Genomic DNA, 20,931 nt, shown 5'->3' with positions numbered 1-20,931 from the left:
ATTGGTTTTAGATCTTTACATTTTTTCAAAACTATTTTCTTTCCATATCTACTGTTAGTAGTGTAATTAAGCGAGGAAAGATAGTGCCTTATCTGCACTACTAAAGCATTCATAGCCTCTCTTCCAGTCTCCATTCTAGCATTATTCAATGACATCTTTTACATGTCCTCTAGGGAGACTCACCTAAAACAAAATATTTTACATCTTTAGATGGTCTCCTATTATCCTGAGTATGGTATAGGTACAATTCCCTAGATTAGTGTTTCTAAAACATTGTGTATATAAATCACCTGGTCAACTTGCTAGATTCATTTCCCTTGCTGGATTCAAGGGCCTAACCCCGAGAAAGTCTGGCCCAGCAGGGTCAACATGGGGTCAGGAATCTACATTTTAATTGGCGTCATACGCCTATCATGACCTGGCAACCTTCTCCCTAGCCATTTCCCCCCAGGTAACGTATTTTCAGCTTAATAGTACAAAACTGTTTGTAGTATTCCTTCTTTATTCATGCTGAGGGGTGCCAAGGGAAGTTTACAGATAAACACATTGTGTCTGTAGCAAGTATTAGGAAGAAATAAATGAGATAAGGGCATAGAGAATGACGGTCCTGCCATAGTTTTTATGGGGTGCTCAGGGAAGGCCTTTTTGTTAAGGTGACTTTTGAGTTGAGATCTTAATGAAGTGAAGGAGAAAGCCATAATATCTGGGTTAAGACCATTCTGGACAGAGGGGAAATGAAGGCCCTGGACCTAGAGCTTAACGGGAAGGGGTTGTGGAATTAGGCACAGTTTGAGCTGCAGACAGGGATGTCATCTTTTAGGGCTGGATGAAATAGATATTTCTGGTAAAGAATAACCTAGGGTGCTAGGTAAAAATGTACACTTTGTAAACCTTACTGAACTTTTCTAAGAGAGAGGACCCCGAGGGTCTACATCTCTTAAACAAGTTTCCAAAGGGACTGACATATCATATAATAAATAATTTTAATTCTTTTAAATATAATGAGAAGGCATTGTAGCAGAGTGGCTCTCAAATATTAGTAAGCATCAGAATCCCCTACTGGGCTGGTTAAAATATATTGCCAGGCCTCCCCTCCAGAGTTTCTGATTCAGTGATCTGGGAGTTGGGCCTGAAAATTTGCATTTCTCGTAACTTCAGGAGATGCTGATGCTGCTGGTGCAGGGACCACACTTTGGAGACGATTCCTGAAGAATTTTGAGCCAGGTAAGAATAAAGACCCACCTATAATTTCAGAGTGTCTAAGGGTCGATTAGAAGGTAATTAAACTAAGGCCTAGGGGGAGCAAGGACAATTTCTAGCCAAAGGAATAGACTTCCTGAAATCTTCAAGTGTCAGTGAATTGATTACTTTTTTGAAGCTAAAAAGGGAGGCACCAAGGATGCAGTGTGAATAGTGAGAAGGAAGATAGTAAGAGAAGAGCTCAAATGCCAGCAAGAGATGGATGAAGGTGGGGCAACATCCTTCAGGGCCTTGTAGGCGATGCTAATTAAATTGATCTATATTAAAAAAATATAAAAATCCATTGGATGGCTTTAAATGAGGAAATAACATCATCAGAATTATTTTAAACATTTGATGGAAAACTGAACCTACATGGGACTAGTAAACTAAAGAAGAAAATAAAGGAATGGCAAACATCAATTTCAGAGAAAGTTATGGAGATCTCAGTTTGCTGTATATCTGTACAAAGGAGTATTAATAACAATAACTTACATTTTATAGTCCCCTGAATTTCACAAACTATTTTCACATACATTTACTTAACTGACATTATGATAATCACTTAAAGTAGTTAGAAATTAATACCTCCCATGAGAATACAGAGAGAGAGTTTTTATTGAAAAGAACTGAATTCTTGACACTTTATCAAATAGATTTAGGAGACATCTTGGAGATAAGCTGAGGCTTAAAGACAATGTGAGTTCAGCCTTATCAGAGGATTGGGAACTCAAAGTAGCCCCCCAGCCAAAGAGGGAAGCCCCTAAGAACAGAAACCACAAGCATCAATAATTCCCAAAGGAGGACTGATATGTGTCACATGTCATATGAGTAGATTTGATACATCTCATAATCAGGAATTGGTGAAAGACAAATGGTAAAAGAAAGATGGCCAGGTGTAACATGAGACATTTTTTGTGTGCACATATTCAAGTTTATCAGTCACAGCTTCATTAATGTATGATATCCCTCAAGAGAGAAAAGTGCAGTGCTTTTTGGTAAAAGAGCTCATAAAATTTGACTGAAAGAACCACAGGTACATACAAGGTTGATTGAAATGTGTCTTCATATTTCTTATCTACACATCAATCATTTATTGAGTACATAGCTTTTCAAAGCCATGAAAAGGAATCTGCGAAATAAAAAGAAATAAAATATTTTTCTTGAATAGAAAATGTTAGGTGGCTTTTTAATGTGTTTTAATTCCTGTTGTTTGGACAAGGGCTTTGGGCAGGAGTTTCCTGTTACTCCGCTTACCTGATGTTCTACCCCCCTGGCATCTTCACCTGCACACTCACACAAACACACATGCACACTCACGTTCACTATTCTGCGTGAATTACTTATTTTGCATGGGGAAATATAAACAGATTAAATCAAAATAATGTCTAAAAAAGAGCAAAAAAAAACAAAAAGAAAGGAAGGAATAGAGAAATTAAGATAGCTCTTTTAAAGAATATGATTATTTGATGTTTATGAAATAAGGCTATTTCTGGCTACTGAGTTCTGTTAGACATTGCTGCTTGATGTTCTAATATTAGCAAACTATACCATCTTAGTGCAGACTCCCTACCTTACACTGAAAGGTAAACGGTGACCTAATGAGTCAACAGAACCTAAACTTGGGTTTACCTTCTCACCCAAGTTCTGTCGGTGTGTTCTTAAAGGGAATTTATATGCTTTACCCTTCACACTACTAGACTCCGAATTCAACTTGTACTTGGAGCACATTTATGAGGGTCTTAGGTTTTGTGGTGAGGGAATGCACTCCTACCTTGAACTCTAGCTGCTGACTCAAGCCTGGTTAATGCAGATCGCTGTCATATATCAGCTATACAAAATATAAATCAAGATATAAATAATGACACAAGTCGACCTATCTAGTTGGGATAAATGTAAGAGTCACTGGCAAAAGTTTATATGTCTAAATACTTAACAAGCCACATAGAACTATCCCCAATTTGTTACTTCTACTATAAATGTGACAGATTGCCTTTTTCGAGTACAACTGCAACAATAACTGCCATTCCACATGCCCTTCTGCAATGTGGCCTTGCCATGTCCCCATCAAAATTGGAATTTATGTACCATTTTTTTGATCATGGCTGAGGTAGGATGAAAGTTTTGACTACTGTGACCATTACAATATGTCAGGAATTATGCTATGTCAAGCATAGCCCTTTACTGGCCTAGTAGCAAGCACCTGTCACTTCTTGTCTCATGGGACATTCACTCTTGGGACGTTTTCACTCAAAAACCAACTGTGCTGTGAGAAGAAAAGCCCAAGCCATGTGGCAAGCTCACATATGGGAACTCTGGTCTATACTCCAGCTTTAGTTCCCGGGCAACAACCAGCAACAGCTGCCACCCAGGTTAGTGGGCCACCTCATTTGGACTGGACCCTCATAGGAGATGGCAAGTGAGAACCACTCACTTGAGCCAGGTCAACCCACTGAACCTGGATGCCTGGTTTCCTAAATGCTTGGCCCAATAAGAACCTTCTAGGTACATGCAAATGAAGAAAAAAGTGAATGAAATGTCATCATCTTTTAAAATTTCTCTAGCCCCTCCCCCAAAGATCTCTTGTAAAAGACATCTGCCTCTACTCTTCAATTTTCATTATTATAGTGACAATTTTCTACAAGAGCCTATGTCTTGCTTTTTGAGCAGACATGTTAGGGCCCTCATGATCTACCTCAGATTATCCTACCAGTGATTGGAACTCCTCCTGTCTTAAACACAAGATCTTGCTAGTCTACTATGATATAAAAGACTTTTAGAATTTATAAATATATTATTAATTACTGTTAGAAAATATTTCCTCAGCTTAATGTACCTAACAGTAGCCTACCATCTCATTAAATAAAACCTATATACCATCACCATCACCACCAAAAAAGTACAAGGAGAGGTTAGATAAATGTCTCCCAAAAGTTATTCTTTTAATGACTTTCCTCCTCTCCACTGCAATTTGAAAACACTGAACATAATTTCCCATCTAGATTATTAGGTTCAAGAAATTTGTTGAATAATCATTCATAATAGACGCTGTATTAACAATTTTTTTCTCGTCTACAGACCTCTAAAGACTCAGTGATCGCATTTGAACTTCTCTCATAAAATAAATACCTCCTTCATTAAATGTATTCCATAAACTAAGATACTTTTGTCAATAACAAGAGACAGTAGTCACTAATTATACAAGTTGATTTGTCATAGGGATAGATTGTACTTCAAAGTAACAATGGGAATTTCAATTCTCTTCTTTTTGAAGCGGTGGAAAATTATCAATAAATTATAAGTACCTTAACTGAATACATCTTGTATTTTGGCAAATTTAAGACAGCCTACTGAAAGATAGCTAGCTGCTTTATTTTTAAAGTTTTTATTTTTAAAGTTTTATTTTCCTTTTTATTGATATTCTTCAGAAACCAGGAGATCAATAAACAATGTAATCTGGGCAGTGAATACCATACAATTATTATAAGCTATTGCAGAAATACAGCTATGGAATTATAGGACACAAGAGACAAGCAAAGTTTTTAAAAATCCAAGAAGGGTGTTTATATCATAATAAATGTTCTAGAATGAACTTACCTTAGAGGTGAAAGGTAGATGATCTTCCTTTTTAAAAAGCCAGTAAAATGTTCTTTTTTTGGCTTTGTGTCCCATTATTTGTTATAACCATCTGGAATTTGAACACATTTCATCTCTGATTATTTTCAGAGGAATAATTATTTGATAGTATTTGTGCCCCTGAGATGTTTTAATGCTTAGATACATATGAAAAGTATGCTAATAAGCTATTGAAATTAACCTGCTCATAGCACTAATCATATTTTATTTGCCATTTGCAGGGAGTTATTATAAGTAAAGGAGTGAAACCAGATTGAATTTCAGGAACTTATGTTTTAAATGTTTGAAATTTACAGTGAAAATGCAAAGTACTGTCACAACTACGTTTGACTTAATTTCTAACAAAGTAAGATGAACTGAAGTAAACACTTGAGAGTATATTATAGATTTTGATAGCATGTTAACTTTGAATGCCTTCTGTCTTTCCAAATTGTTCACAGAAAAATAACAAAACAATATTAAGGTCACTGGACCTTTCAAATCTCAAGTTCCTTGCAATTATAAACAAGCAAGTTACAATAAGCTTAAAAAACAGATTTAAACAACTTCATTATGATATATCCAAAGTTTTACAACTTATTTGAAAAAGAACAGCACCTCATTATTTCTTACCAAATCCTATTTAGCATGAGGAGAAGAGACTGGGATCTTCAAATCGGTGTTACAGAAATTACTTCTTGCTGCTCTATGTCTGGAGAATAAGCAAAAGCAAGGGAGGGGACCATATAAAAGGTGATTTTATTCACTTAGTGATAACAACCTGGGCCAAATCAGTGGATGCGGGGATTAAAAGACAAAAGGGAATTTGCAGGCTCTTTAGGGTACAGAATTGGACTGTTTGGACATAGAATTGACATGATGAATAGAATACTGAATACTTTGTGAGCTAATCAGAAAAAATTACTTTTAGAATGATAAACAAAATAAAATAATTGAAGCCAATTCTTTTCCAAATACTGTAAATATTCCTCAGACGACCAAATAGCAGAAGGGATAAAAAGAACAATGCTAAATTGCAAAATTAAAAATAAGTAAAAAGAAAGAATATTCCCACAAATTCAAGACACAGTGACAATCCCACTTCATAGGTTCTGCACATTTATGTATGCAGTGGAACTACACTCTCAGAGCCCCAGCTGCTATTGCTATTAAAGTGACTACTGCTTCTGAGCCATATTTCTTATCATCTCAAGCACTGCAATATGCTCCCTTTTCCTGTTTCAGAATATTTGGTGTTATTCCTACTTTCCCTTGGATCTTGTTCTTTCCCTCTGACAAAAAATTTTACTGAGTCAAACTTTCACCTTCTCCAAACCTCCTCTGGCTTTATTAATTCCTTTGCTAAAACCATCTGAGATCATTATTTTGCATAACGCACGCCTTCAAGCCATTAATTGTTACTCTTTTTTTGGATGTTGTAGCTGAAAGAGCGGAAGTTGATACTATGATCCTGGAAGAACTAAAAAGCCCTAAGTCAGATATTCACATTTTAAAGAGTAGAAAACAATCTGGATTTTGGAAGAGTAAAGATCATATCAGACTGAAAAAGGAAAAAGCAGCCCTGCCGTTTCATCAGATTGGGAGGATAATTAGAGATAAAATGCGCTGCAAAGTTAACATGAAACACAGCTTCTCACGAGGTCACGCAGTGGCTGTGGACTGCCATCACCAGTCCCTCCGACGGATACTGCTTTTGTCTTTTAACCTGTGGTGCCATCGATGTGCTTATTCTCAGCACAACCCCCCGTCCTTGGTTAATCTCCATTTCTAATCTGCCTCAGAAAGAAAAACTGATCCACCATCCATCCCATTTCCCTTAGATCTTGCTCAAAATTCTTTGGTGGGAACCTAAACCTTAAAAAATACACTTACCTCTGACCATTTTCCACAGTTTATCTGAAGAGGGCTGCTACTACACTGAGTCGATAAACTTGATATTGTCGAATTATAGGCTTGTTCCTGTAATCATGGCATATGTGATGTGTATGTATTGCAATTCCTTATAAATAACTCCACTGGTCAGAACTGATTTATGTAGTGATATTGAATCTCTTTTCCTAAAGGCTGAAATGCACATGATTCTCTGCTTTGTGCTTTGGGGGATAAGAATATTCTAGTACATTTTATTAGGTTTTTCTAGAAGTTGAAACAATTATACACAAAAATTAGGAAACTGTTGACAGTGTTTACAGAGTGTAAAACAAAACTTTATTTAATTTCTTGCTTAAATGTCTCAATATTAGAAAGGCAGATATTTTCACTTTTTTAAAAATTGAAAGGAAATCTTCTCTTGAATATTTCCTTGTCTCATATTTCTCACCATCGGAATGTTTTGTCCAAGTTGACCCGAGTCGTGACCCAAGTGGAAGATATCTTGCATTGGAGAAAGTCACAAGTGTGCACAGACTCAACAATTTTTTTCTACTCATATAGCTTTTCTGAAAGGAAAAATAAAAGCAATAATGAAAACCAACAGCAACACAGGAAAACATAATCTAGCTGACAAAGATACAGACCAGAATATCTCAAGAATGTTGAAGTAGAAACATAAATGGAGTTGCATTGAGAATTGAAAATACTGAATAGAAACGATGTTTGCAAAAACGGAAATATAAAACATGATCCTTAAAAAAAGACACACGTGGAAGTAAAATCTGTCAAATTCTGGGTTAATACAATAACGACCAAAATAATTGGTTACAGACGAAGGAAAGGTTTGCTCATTTCCTCGTTTTTCTGAGAGTGGTGCCAGTACTCACAGTTTCAAATTGTGTCTGAATTATCAAGAAATATATTTTTAGGATATGTTTTCAAACTGTCACTAGTAAAAGTAAGGTAAAATGTAAAACTGCCTATAGTGATGGAAAAGCAACAAAAAAACATAACCAGAAAGAAAAAAATAGGAAAGAAACCATTTTGCAGAAGATTTTTTTATAGAGAATAACTCAAGATAAGTGAGAACAGTACTATAGAAAAGAGATTGTACTCAGATTAGAGTCCATTCCAGTTTATTTAAAGTAGTCAATATCCTTTCTTCTGACAAGATTCCAAAAGCAGCTATACTTTTATGAAAGCAATGTACACTTAGGAGTCAAAAGTCATGCATAAAAATAATATGCACAATTAGACTCATCCTAGAATATGTCTATAGAAAATTCTTTTTATTATATGTAAATAAAATATAAAAGAAATGGGCAAGTTTTGCTATATAAGTAAAATATATCACAGTTGGAAAAATTCTTTACATCTAACATATCAGCTTTAAAAATAAACATAAATTAACTGTTTTAAAAGATAACAGTTTCCTATTGCATTAAATCAAATATGTAGGCTATTCACAAGAGATATACCTAAGTATAAAATAGAAATTCTAAAAACCAAAGATATCAGACAAGCACAAGTATTTAAAAAAAGAACTTTCATAATAGCAAAATTACAAAAAATGAAATTCAAGGCAAAGTAATTCAATGAAGCATCGATAACTATTTTATTTTCATAAACATTACAATTTCAAGGAGAATTAAAATAAAAATTGATGCTTTAATACAAAAGAATCTAGTATTAAAGTATATGAAGAATAATTTTTGGAAATAAGCATATATTGGGAAAGATTTTAACAAATCCTATAAACAAACAAGGATAGAGGTCTAATTCTAAAATTGAGGACAACATTTGTCTTGTGAGATGGAATTTTAATAAATGTTTACAAGCTTTTAATAATGCTGGGGGAAGAATAGAGAGATTTGCATAAGAAACCAGGGTTAAAGTTGCTAGGTCTTTCCATCCAAGAATCAGAGATATAGAAACTCCATGTCAAAAGCCCAATGTGAGTAAAACAAAGCACCTAAAATGCTAGCACCAATGAAAAGACAAAGCCAATGGGCAGACTTTTGCCAAAGCAGAGATTTTCTGAGTCTGGAGTTAGTTTGATGCCAGAAACTGGGAACTGCTGTGTCCCAAACATGATTGTGACATAAGTACCAGTCGGGTAGCAGAGTGGGTGAATCTAAGAGCTGCATGTTGCCAATTTTAACCAAGCAAAATGTTGAGAGAAGGAGGAACATTCTCTCTTGCGTCCAGAAGAACCAGGCTAGGTTTTTGAGGTGCAGCTACTGACAGTGAGTGGTGCTCAGTTCATGGGTTCTGTTTGAGCTACAACTGAGCTCGGCAGTTGTGTTCAGAAAGTCCTAGGGTTCAATCCAACAACCTTGCTTGTAAAATGTGACACCTTGAGCAAGTTATTGCAACTCTCTGAATCATAGATCCCATACCTACAAAATGGAAACAATGCTGTCTGCACAGTGTTGTTATAAAGCAAATGCAAGATTTTCTTCTTAAGTTACTTAAAACAGCGTCTGGCATGACTATCTCTCTATTGCCAATCAAATTATTAAGTACAAAGAAACCTTCACAAAATTTCCACAACTCCTCTGAATTGTGCATAATATACTGACAGACAAAACAACAAAAAAGAAATTATTAAATTTTTATAAAGCTCTAAATATTCTAGTATATACACATTTAAAACTCTGCATAATAACTAAGTAAAAATGCAGTCAAAACGACAAACATAATATTATGTTTAAATAAAAACAGTGCCAATACTCAAACAAAACTGAGACAGGAATCAGTCTAATGAGACAGGGCCATCAGCAAGACCCCTCGCCTAACAAGATAAGACCCTTAACCAATTGGAAAGCTAGAGAATCAGATATAGGCTGCCAAGATCCAGATTCTGCAGCCTCTGGTCTTTCCTGGGCTTATGCATGTGCCCTAGCATGCAGGAGTCCACTAAAGGTGACCCTGGCCCCATTAGAATAGTAAAAATGACACCCAAGGAGGAAGAGCTAGCATACTAATGATATATGTGTCACATTTAGTAGCATGCTACAGAAAGTACAGGCACAAGGAAACACCCTCCCCACACACACATGCTGTGACAAGGCACTCTTCCCAGACTTTGCCTAATAAAAGCTCCACAGTCCTGCTCCCTAATGAGCCGGTCATGGTCACCTGCCCTTTCCTTTCTGTATAGGCTCCCTTGTGCCTCTCATGTGCACAAGCTAATAACATTTCACTTTTCTGCTCCCACTTCTTGTCTCTTGATTCCCATCCTGGGGGACAAGAAGCCAATGTACTAGTAACAAAACTATGGCCCAAACTTTGTGGGAGGCAAGTGCAGAGTCATATAATTTCATTATTTGACAATAACTGCTAGAAACATACTAATTCAAAATTCAATTGAAAAGGATGGAGTAGGATGGCCAGAAAATGCTGGATACCCAGTTTAATTTGAATTTCAGATAATTTTTTTCTTTTAGTATAAATATTGACCATCATTGTTTGTCTGAAATTAAAATTGAATTAGGCATTCTATATTTTTATTCGACATATCTGGCAACCTTAAAATAGACATCAGTGGAAATGAAAGAAAAAGAATAAGAAAAGGATTATAAAAATATACACGGGAATAAATATTCTAGAAATTAGGAGAATTATATAACTAAAATGCAAACAATGGTAAAACATTGTAAAAGCTCAAACTCATCAATTTCTTTTAACAGAAAAGACAAATGTAAAATTGCATAAGAAAGCAGCAATAACTTAGAGGGAAAGAACACTGACATTACTGTGTAGTATTTGCAAAATATTCCTGTGTTCTTCTCAAAACAAATTATTGGAAAGAACCTCATTGCCAATTTAAATCAGCCATGGTGAAATTAAAATCAAGGTTAAATTGCCGTTGTAGAAACATGGTTAATGACAGAGAAAAATACCTATGCTGTCCTACCAGAAAGAAAGGCATTGCATAATAGGATAAACAAAAGAATCCTAATTGTGCCCATAAGTATGTACTTGAATATATGCAAAGCAAACATATATGAATGATATTCAGTAAATTTCCTCTTAACTCACCCCGCTTCTACCAACTATTTAATCAATGTTTTAAAATTCCCTGTAAAATATATAGAAAAGCAGCTCATTCTAAATGTTCTAGGAGGGTAAACTACACTCCAGTGAGCTAAGAAGCTGATGTGTTTGAATTTGCTCTGCAAAAATATTATTGTGAAAAATTGTTTCAATGACACATAAGTTAATATTTTAGAACATCCAACATGCCAGAATGCTAAAAACAGGCACTTTCTCAGGGAAATATCATACAAAATCTGGAAATCTGTCCTCAGTTGCTCTACAATTATTTTAAAGTTCTTACTCTACTTTTGAGAAACTAAAACATGAACTCTTGTATGATGTGTTGTACCTATGATTTTAAAAAGAAAACCTATAAGAAGTGCCCATCCAGTGGATCCATACTCATAATAAAAGATAACCAATAAGATACCTCTGTAGATCACTTAGGGAATAATAGCTTGATTCTACCATGAAATGCTGAGTATTTTATCTTTATATTATGTGGTTTGGGGTAAGTTTTATTTATTTTTTATATTTTCTGTTTTTAATATTTTTAATAATGAACATGTATTACTTTCCCCCCCAACTGCAGAGATCTTAGGATACATGACCCCTAACTGTATATATCATAGTTTAATAATAATTATAATAATAATGATAATAGAGCAACAGATTTTGCAGAAACCTAAGTTCATAAAATATGAGGGCTCTTCAAGGAAAAGAATTAAAATTAGAAATTAAATATTTCTAAATTTAATAAAATAAAACACATCACAAATTTTTAAAAGCTGCCAAATGTCACATATATATCTACAATTTAAAAAGCAGGAATAACAACTGCACTTCTATAATAAATATTTTCTTACAGGTTTTCTGTGCATATTCCTTGCCTCTTTAAATGACAACATTTTCTAGAGAAAGATGATTTAGTCTTTCCTCTAACATGGTTGACTGGAATCGGGATTTTATAATTTGTAGTTCTGAAAACTTTCTTTTAACCTCACAGCTCATTAGTACAATGTAAATTTTTTAGGATTATTGTAAAAGTTGGGGGAAATTCTACCAATTTTCATGCATGCTGTGAGACTTCAGGGAATTTCAGGTTGTCTTAGATTTATAAACCCTGGTACTTTTCTCACCAGGTGCTGAAGGCCGCATTTGTGCTGCGTGTTATCTGGCTCTGCTCCTTAGTGTCACAAGCCTAGTAAGTCATCAGAGCACTCGGTAGGCATGTTCCTGAAAGCAGTGTCTACTCTGGGAGGACTAGCAGTAATTAACTAGGGTAGGCAGAAGTCTGAGATAAATTCCGAGATTTTAGCCCCTCGGTGTACATGTCCTGTGTAATCCCTTCTGCTGGAGTATGGGCAGAACCGTGAATATGATGGACAGCACTCTCATAATTTAGTTACACGGCAAAGATGAAGGGATTCTATAGACGTAATTAAGGTCCTAAATCAGCAGACTATGAGCTGATGAAGAATGATCGTCCTGGGTTGACCTGACCTAATTAGGTAAGCCCTAGAGAGACTGGCTCCTCCTGAAGGAAGAGATTCAGAGCATGAGGATGTGAGAAGGCCCATAGAGGGAGCCCCATGGCAAGGCACCCAGGAGGCTCTAGACACAGAGCAACGCCTGGCTAACAGGGAAAGACAATGGAAGCCTCAGCCCTACAAAGGCAAGGAACTTAATTTTACCAAAAATGTTAAAAAAAGGACTCTGAGTTATAGGAAGGAATAAAGCCAAGCCAGCACACTGATTTATGCTTTGTGAAACTCTAGTGATAGGACCCAGCTCAGCATGCTCAGACTTCCGACTTACATAAATTAGTAGATAAAAAATAAGTACTGCTTTAAGCCACTGTCTGTAGTAATTTGTTGTACAGCAGTAGAAAACTAATATAACAATACACAGAAACAATGCAAAACCACACATGTATCTCTTAACCCTAAACCAATGTTTCCACCTCAGTTTCCCCTTAAGCTGATATCAAAATGTCCACAGTGATTCCAATGTACTAAGCACAAGAAAAAGAATGATGGAGAGGCAACACCAATGGAATCTCGAGATTTAAACTACTTTAACTTTGTAAAACTTACAAAATATGTAAGAAAATGTGAGCCTGTTGCCCAGGATGTTGGAAGGGGCCCATACACATGCAAGACTAAAATATCTAAAACATAAGCTTCCCATATGTCAAGCACTAGGATAAACATTTTTGTGCTTTATCTCATTTAACAGTTAAATCTATGAATAAATAATAAGAATCAGAAGGCAAGTTATTTTACTACAGATCTTGTGATCCTACATTTAAGCCACGCTTGATTGCAATTACGTCAATTTCTCCACATTACTGACATATAAAAAGTGTTTAAAAAATAAGCATATCATGGCCAATATCAAGAAACCTGTATGAACAGTTTTAGGCTGACCCTAAGTTTGAACTTTACTGGTTATGATTAGATTCTATCTTAAAATTCAATAAATAAAATGTGCTCAAACAAATGCATTCATTGACCATTCAAGTCACAGTGTAATGGGTCCTGTGCTGGAGCAAGACCTGGACCTACAGAGGAAAAGGGATCCTTAAAACTATTTCCTGTTCTAGAAGGAAAGGCCATGGACCAGTACCTTGTGGACATCATGTGGGTGCAGCTTTAGAAAAGCAGTGTGGAGCAGTGTGGAACAACAAGTTCTCAGCAAAAGAGCGGTGTACATTTTAAACCCTGGAGTCTTCATTAGGACAATTTAATTTGTATTTGTGTTGCAAACAAAATCTAGATAAAAATAATAATTTATTGTCATGATAGGGTGGTCCCCTGAGCTTAAATGTGATTTTTCTCAGAAACCTTAGAACTTGAATTGAGAATGAGTTCAGAAAATTAACTTTAGAGCAAAAGAAAGGTAGAAATCCTCTCTCCTGCTGGGTAGACTGACGTCAAATGCCCGGCATTTCATTTTTCATACTGGTAACCGACATCATGTTCCTCAAAAGATAGCTGCCTGTCCATCTTTTCAATTCAGAACAAATTAAGACTTTGAAACAAGTCAAAGGAATTGAAGCTATCCTTTCCTTTTGAGAAAATGAAACTAGATGGGATAGGGGAAACTGGGAGTTCAAGGAAACAGTACTTCTATGTGCAAAGTTCTTAAGAGAAAAATGCAAATAGGATACAATTGTTAGGAATTTTAAATAGGGAATTTAAAATCTTCAAAGCAATTGGAATTGTCAGAGAAGAAAACAGACAATTATATGATATGGATAAAAGTGATAGAATCTTCCCATTTATTTATTATTGAAAATTACATAGTTTAAATATTAAATGTTTCTATGTGATTTCGAATGGATTGATTAAAGACAAAAGCATCAGAACAACAATTTGCAAAAGACAGTAACTTTCGTAGTGATGATTTAATTGTAAAATCAATGAATTGTCTTTTGGATGATTTTTTATGTGACTGTGCCAATTAATTTATTTTCATGAAACATGTAATGGATGGTTTAATAAAAATATACGTAGAACACATACCTGAAGTTAAAACCAGGCAATATTCATTGTTTTGTCCTGATTTTTTAAAATCAATGTATTTCGCATAAATTTCTTATGCTCAGCATTGATTGGTAATTTCAAAGATCTTGTATCCCTAGCCCTACATTCCTTCATCGTGTAATTGTTAGGGCTCATTAGTGGCCGCCTCTTTGAAAGGAAACAGGTGCTCTCCAGTTCGCCACAGCACCGTACCCCTCCCAACTGCTTACCCACATAGCCTCTTCGAGCGTCTGAGTGTATTATGTTGCACACATGCAGGCACATAAATCATTTGGAGTTTATGATAAAAGTAGATATATCTTTGCTGCAATTTATATTTCTACAGTTTATAATAATGTAAATACGTTTAACAAATTCAGACTCTTTATATAAAAGTAGAATTTTAACTCACTTATAAGATGTTTTGCATACCCCTTAGCAGCTTATAAATATGTTAAAACTGAAAATCATGCAACTCAGTAAGCATTTAACACCTCCAATTAGTGCAGAGCCTGGTGCTGAGTTCTTTGATTTGACTCCTGATCTCCAGTAGCCTAATCCTTGTACCAGAGATATGTACATACGACTATGAAACAAAGCAGAAATTGAGAAAAAATACACAACATAATTATCAAATAGTGGTGTGGTTGAAAATTATAATTTTCTTCAGAGGAATTAGAGAAGACGTTGTTTATAAGGTGACACAATCTTTGTCTTGAAAAATGAGCAGGATTTTATCCATTGGAGATATGGAGAGGTAAGATAAAGACTGAGCACAAGAAAAAACGCATAGAACTACCAAATACTTTGGAGAATGTGCTGTCTTTTAAGTAAAACAAAGTGATGTATCAGAAGGTAAAAAAAGCATAGATGGAGCCAGAAGCCAGAGAACATGACACCTAGTTTTCATGGTGTATCAGTTAGAAAAGGTTAAATTATGTAGCAGTAATGAACAACCAAGTCCCAAATCTTAGTAGCTTAAAGAGTAATGGTTTACTTCTTGCTTATATGCATATCTTGGGTCACGATAGGCTTTGTTCTTGTCATAGTAATTCTGGAAAGCTACCTGCTGTAGCATCTGTCATCTAGATTTTTTCTGGTCACTGAGGAAAGAGGAAGGAACGTAGTGAAAACTTACTCTTAAAAGATTCCATCTGGAAGAAATGCTATCATTTTCCTTCCTAATTTATTAACCACACCAGGTCATATGACCATGTCTGATGTTGGGAGACAATTATTCATGAGTATCTCACATTTCTGCATGATGTGAGCTAAGGCATTTAAAGCTATGGTAAAGATGTTAGTATAAGAATATACTGCAGAATAGTAAAGTTAGGAGTAATGTTCAGTAAAGTTTAAAGATGAAAACATTTTGCTTCCAATTCTAGAGAAGATTAGTTTACCTTCCAGAGTAAAGATACAATCTCTCTCTCTCTCCTGAAGAAAAAATGAGTGCATTACCAGCATCCCTGTATAAGGTCAAAGTCTCCTAAACCCAGAATTCCTCTTGGATAGTGCATTCCAATGCATGCGCAAATACTATCCAGCCCCCACCATATCACCGTGTATGGATTGGGACTTAGGAACAGACGCTGTGATGTTACTTTGTCTATTAGTGCTTTTTCCATGAATAATAAGCTTTTTGTCTGACCCAGAGGCCTCAGATTTTCCGTCAGGGTGTAAATATAAAACTCTGACAGCTAACTTATCTTGCAAATAGAGTAAAATCTCAAAAACTTCAGTTTCTGAACTAACACTAATTTCATGTAGTCAGGGAAGTACAAGTTTAACATGCTCCTAGAAAGAGGAAATCTGGGAATAGCAGTAAACTGCTAGAATGACTCTGACACATGGTAACGAAACCAGGGCTGATTCCTTTGGTTTATTGGGTCCTCAGTATTTTATGGAAGGCATCCTGATTATAGTAAGCTTGTACTTACATTTAAAAGTGCAGTTAAACCCAAAAAGGAAGGGTCCTTAGGGGCTTTGAGCCCCAGTCCTTGGTGAATCATATTTATCACAAATACAAAAATGCAAATATTCAAAGAAAACTGGGAGACTTCTGTCACCTGTGATCTGACGTTCACCATTAGCATAAGAAACTGATAAACATAGCATCTATTCTTGGAGTAACGTTATTCAAGTCCCAGGGAAACACTCTTCCACATCTTTTTCCCTTGAAACTGAGTGGCTTACATCTGAATGGCATGGACATGACTGGTCTCTGCTGCTGTATGTTGGAAACAAACACGGCTTTAGGGTATGGGAAGGACTTGTGTTGGGAGAGAGTGCTTATGTAAATGTCGTAGGCAGAATAATGGCCTGCCCAAAGTTTCCAGGGTCTAATTCCCAGGTTTTGTGAATATGTTACTTTACATGGCAAAAGGGATGTACGTAATTATGGTTAAGGACATTGAAACAGGGAGATTACGCTGGATTATCCACGTGGAGCTGAACTAACCACAGGGGAACTTAAAAGCAGAGGATCTTCTCTGGCTGTGATCAAAGAGATTGAATACCTGTGGGAAAAAGATCAGAGAGATGCAACTCTGTTGCCTTTGAAGATGAAGGAGGGAGTCAGGAGTCAAAGAATGTGGTGGCCTCTAGAATCTGGAAAAGGCAGAGAAATGGATTCTCCCCCAGAGGCTCCAGATGGAAGAAAGCCCTGCCCACACCCTTGAGTTCACCCTGGTTAGATGTGTGTTGACCTTCTGACCTACAGAACTACAAGATAATAAATCAGTTTTGTTTGAAGCCATCAAGTTTGCGCTACCTCTTAGAGAAGCAACAGAAAACAAATGGAGCATGAGAAAAGAGAGATGAATTAACTCTAGACTTGTGTGGACGCAACTGATCATTTACAACAAGTATCACTTCCTATTTGTGGTGAGCACGCATTTTATCATTTTCTTACAGTTCCCATTTGTGGTTCGTAGTGCAGTACATCAAAGAATTGCACACGGTAGCTAAGGAGTATTTTGTAATATTAAAGAAACTATATTAACTTTAAATATCTTTTATAAGTCTAGATCTAATATCTAATTGTGATACTAATATTTTACATTGGCTACAAGATGCATATTGAAACAGAACTTGAATATATTGTTAATATTTAGTACAATTTGCAGTAAAATAAACATTTTCACATTTATTAAAAAATTTTTGGTTAAAACTTTTATATTCTTCCAATATGATTTATATTCTACATTTGAAAATAGCAATACGGGACCTGCTTGGTGGCAGTGGTTAAGTTTGCACACTCTGCTTCCGCAGTCTGGGGTTTGCCCGTTCAGATCCTGGGTGCAGACCTACGCACCACTAATCAAGCCATGCAGTGGCAGGCATCCTACATATAAAATAGAGAAAACTGGGCACAGATGTTAGCTCAGGGCCAGTCTTCCTCAAAAAAAAAGTAAAATAAAATAAAATAGTAATAGATTTTATATTTTAAAGATTAACTAAAATTATGTTTATATTTTACTTATACTTTGAAGAAAACATATTAAAATTCACTAATTGTTAATAAAATTAAATTCAATTTTCAATTTCAATGTTCTCAATAAAACACTAATTGTGTTCCATACTTGACTATAACAACTAAATTATAAATTTTCTTGACATCGAGTCTAGGAAAATGAGCCTTATGGAATAAAATCAACTGTTAGTTATGTATTTCTTTTCTTGTTAGTCATCTGAGTATTGCTGACCCATTAAGAATATACCAAGGCATGCACAAAAATAAATTCAATATTCTTTGGTATTTTGCCAAATTTTAATCATATATAAATAGCTTCATATATGTTTTTCATTTTTTTGCTTTATGAAAGCATAATTGTCACTTAAGATGATAGAAAGTGTTATATATAGCAGCTTATTAGATTAATTTTTAACTTTGAAATGTAGAGACATATGTTAAATGGCCCTCCTTTTGCAGTCCTGCCCAGTCCTTGCGTATGTTAGAGTGGTGTCTACGTTAGTGTCACCAAATTTGGGAGTAGTTTCCATGAACTACACAGGCATGACCTTGTTCACAGCTGTTCTTATTACTGTCATTTTAGGTTTTGTTTTGTTTTTTAATGTTGGCATTTTGTCTGTCAAGGTATTTTCCATTTCAAATAGGTTCAACAAGAAAACAGAATGAATTAGCATTTGAACTAAAGTTAAAACCTAATGGAGAAGAAATTAAATATATATAAAGTAAATATTTATTATTGAAAGAATGACCTCAATTCCATATTCCTTTCAAAGTAACAACTAAGTGCTTTATGGGAACTAGGAAATAAAAATCCTCACACATAGATAAATCTGTGTTAAAGTTTGTTATTGCAATACGCTCAAACTCTGAATGTAAAAAAAAAATAAAGTTCATTGAGGAATTTATTTCTTTATATATAATATAGATTATATTATAATGTGATAAGAAAAACTATTTCTGTAAACTTAACAGATCTTTCAATAAATATGAAATAATTCTAAATAATATGAAATTATCAGCTCATAATTTACAGGATACTGTTTATTTTTGTTATTCTTTGGATGTTCATTAAATGATAAAGCATTTCACAATCAATGGCATGTTAGATTAGATGAAATATGATAAATCATAACTAAGGATGCTTATTTTAAGAATGCAAGGATGCTTCAGTGTCGGAAATTAATGCAATGCACTATTTTAATGAGTTAAAGAGAAAAGCTTGAAGAACATATTTTAAAAAAATGTAGAGGGGCTGGCCTAGTGGCACAGCGGTTAAGTTTGCACACTCCACTTCAGCAGCCAGGGTTCGCTGGTTCAGACCCCGGTGTGGACCTACGCACCACTTGTCCCATGCTGTGGCAGGCACCCCACATATAAAGTAGAGGGAGAGGGGCATGGATGTTAGCTCAGCGCCAGTCTTCCTCAGCAAAAAAGAGGAGGATTGGCGGCAAATGTTAGCTCAGGGCTAATCTTCCTCAAAAAAAAAAAAGTAGAAAAGACATACGCAACATTCATCATACTTTCATTATTCAAACTTCCTAGCAAAATAGGCACAAAAGGAAACTTCCGTAATTTTATGTAAAACATCTATTAAAAATATCACACTTATTGAAAAGTCATACTTTCCAATAAGGAAAAAGTCATATTTGTTGGAAGCTGCATAGAATCTATCAATTATATCAAGAACAAGATCAGGAGGTCCACCAGCACCACTATTTTTCAACATTACTTTGTTGAATTATATTATATAATTTTACCAATTATACTAACCAGTATCAAAAGCAAAATGGAAAAATTATTTGTAAATAAATAAAAGTCACTTGTTTTCAATACACAATTGATGTCAAACTAAGATATGTAACATAGTAAGACTTGATTGACAATAGTAATCAAAACTATGTGGCAACTGAGAATGAACCAAATAAAATATACGAAAGGCCTATATTGAAAAAATGTAATCATCAATGAAGTGCTTAAGAGACCACGTGAATAAAAGCATAGATACTCTACTATTGGAACTTTCCAATAATGATATGACTTGTGAATCTATAAATGCAGTGCACTTCCATTCAAAACCCAAATGATTTTTATGAAACTAAATAAACTATTTCTAAAATCTATATAAAAAAGTATAGGCTATGAATAATCAAGAAATATTTGAAGGACAGGATGAGAATAAATCTTGCATACACCACATCTTACTACAAAGCTATATCAAGACCATGTGATTGATATACAGATAGACAAATAGGCCAATGAAAGACAAAAAAAAGAAACGCTTAGAAGCAGCTCAATGCCAATATGAAAACATAATATATGGCAGAGATAATGTAGAGCAGTGGAAAATAAAATGTGTATCCACATCTCCCTATATATAACAATAATAAGTTCCAGGTAGGTTAGAAATTTAAGCGTTACAAGCAAACTATACAACTTTTACAAAACTAATGGTGAAGCTTTTTATTGATGTTGGGTAAAACACACCTGTTTTGTTTTTTTTTAAAGATTGGCACCTGAGCTAACATCTATTGCCAATCTTTTTTTTTTCCTTCTTCTCCCCAAAGCCCCTAGTACATAGTTGTATATTCCAGTTGTAGGTCCTTCCGGTTGTGCTAAGAACACTCCTATTTTTAAGGAGAAAACCAAAGAGAGTAAATTTGAATGTAACAAAAGAAAGAAGTTGAATTCCTTAGAATTTGAATTTACAACACAGAAAAGAGTGCATAAAGTAAGAAGACAAGCTGAGAGTAGGTAAGTATAGACGCAATATACAGAAACCTCTGATCCAGAATGTTTATTTACAAATCCTAATTAACATAAGGAAAATTATTTTAAAAATGAGTGAATAATATGGAAAGGTGCTTTACTACAGAGGATATTTGAATCACCAATAAACCAATACTCTAGTTACTTACCGCTATGTAAGGAACCATCCAAGATTGAATGGGCTCATTTGGAAAGTTCTCCTTAGAATCTCTAAAGCAGTTTCAGTCAGAATGTGGTTGGGGCTAGAGTCATGATTTTCACTGTCTAGCACTCAGGCTGGATGGCTAGAAAAGCTGAGGGCTAGTCAGGCATCTCTACATACTGCCAAGAGGGTTAGGTTTCCTAATATCATATCCTAATATGCTGGACCTCTTA

General features: G+C 35.1%; 1 pseudogene; it reads left to right on the top strand.

The window, feature by feature from the left end:
- The first annotated feature begins 3,545 nt into the window (after positions 1-3,545).
- Positions 3,546-20,931, top strand: part of LOC103550971 (sodium/potassium-transporting ATPase subunit beta-3 pseudogene) — a 45,751-nt pseudogene continuing 28,365 nt past the window's right edge.

The sequence above is a fragment of the Equus przewalskii genome, chromosome 18, assembly GCF_037783145.1.
Source record: "Equus przewalskii isolate Varuska chromosome 18, EquPr2, whole genome shotgun sequence".
NCBI classification, from domain to species: domain Eukaryota; kingdom Metazoa; phylum Chordata; class Mammalia; order Perissodactyla; family Equidae; genus Equus; species Equus przewalskii.
The sequence above is the reverse complement of the archived record's forward strand: the minus strand, read 5'-3'. Positions and strand labels throughout refer to the sequence as shown.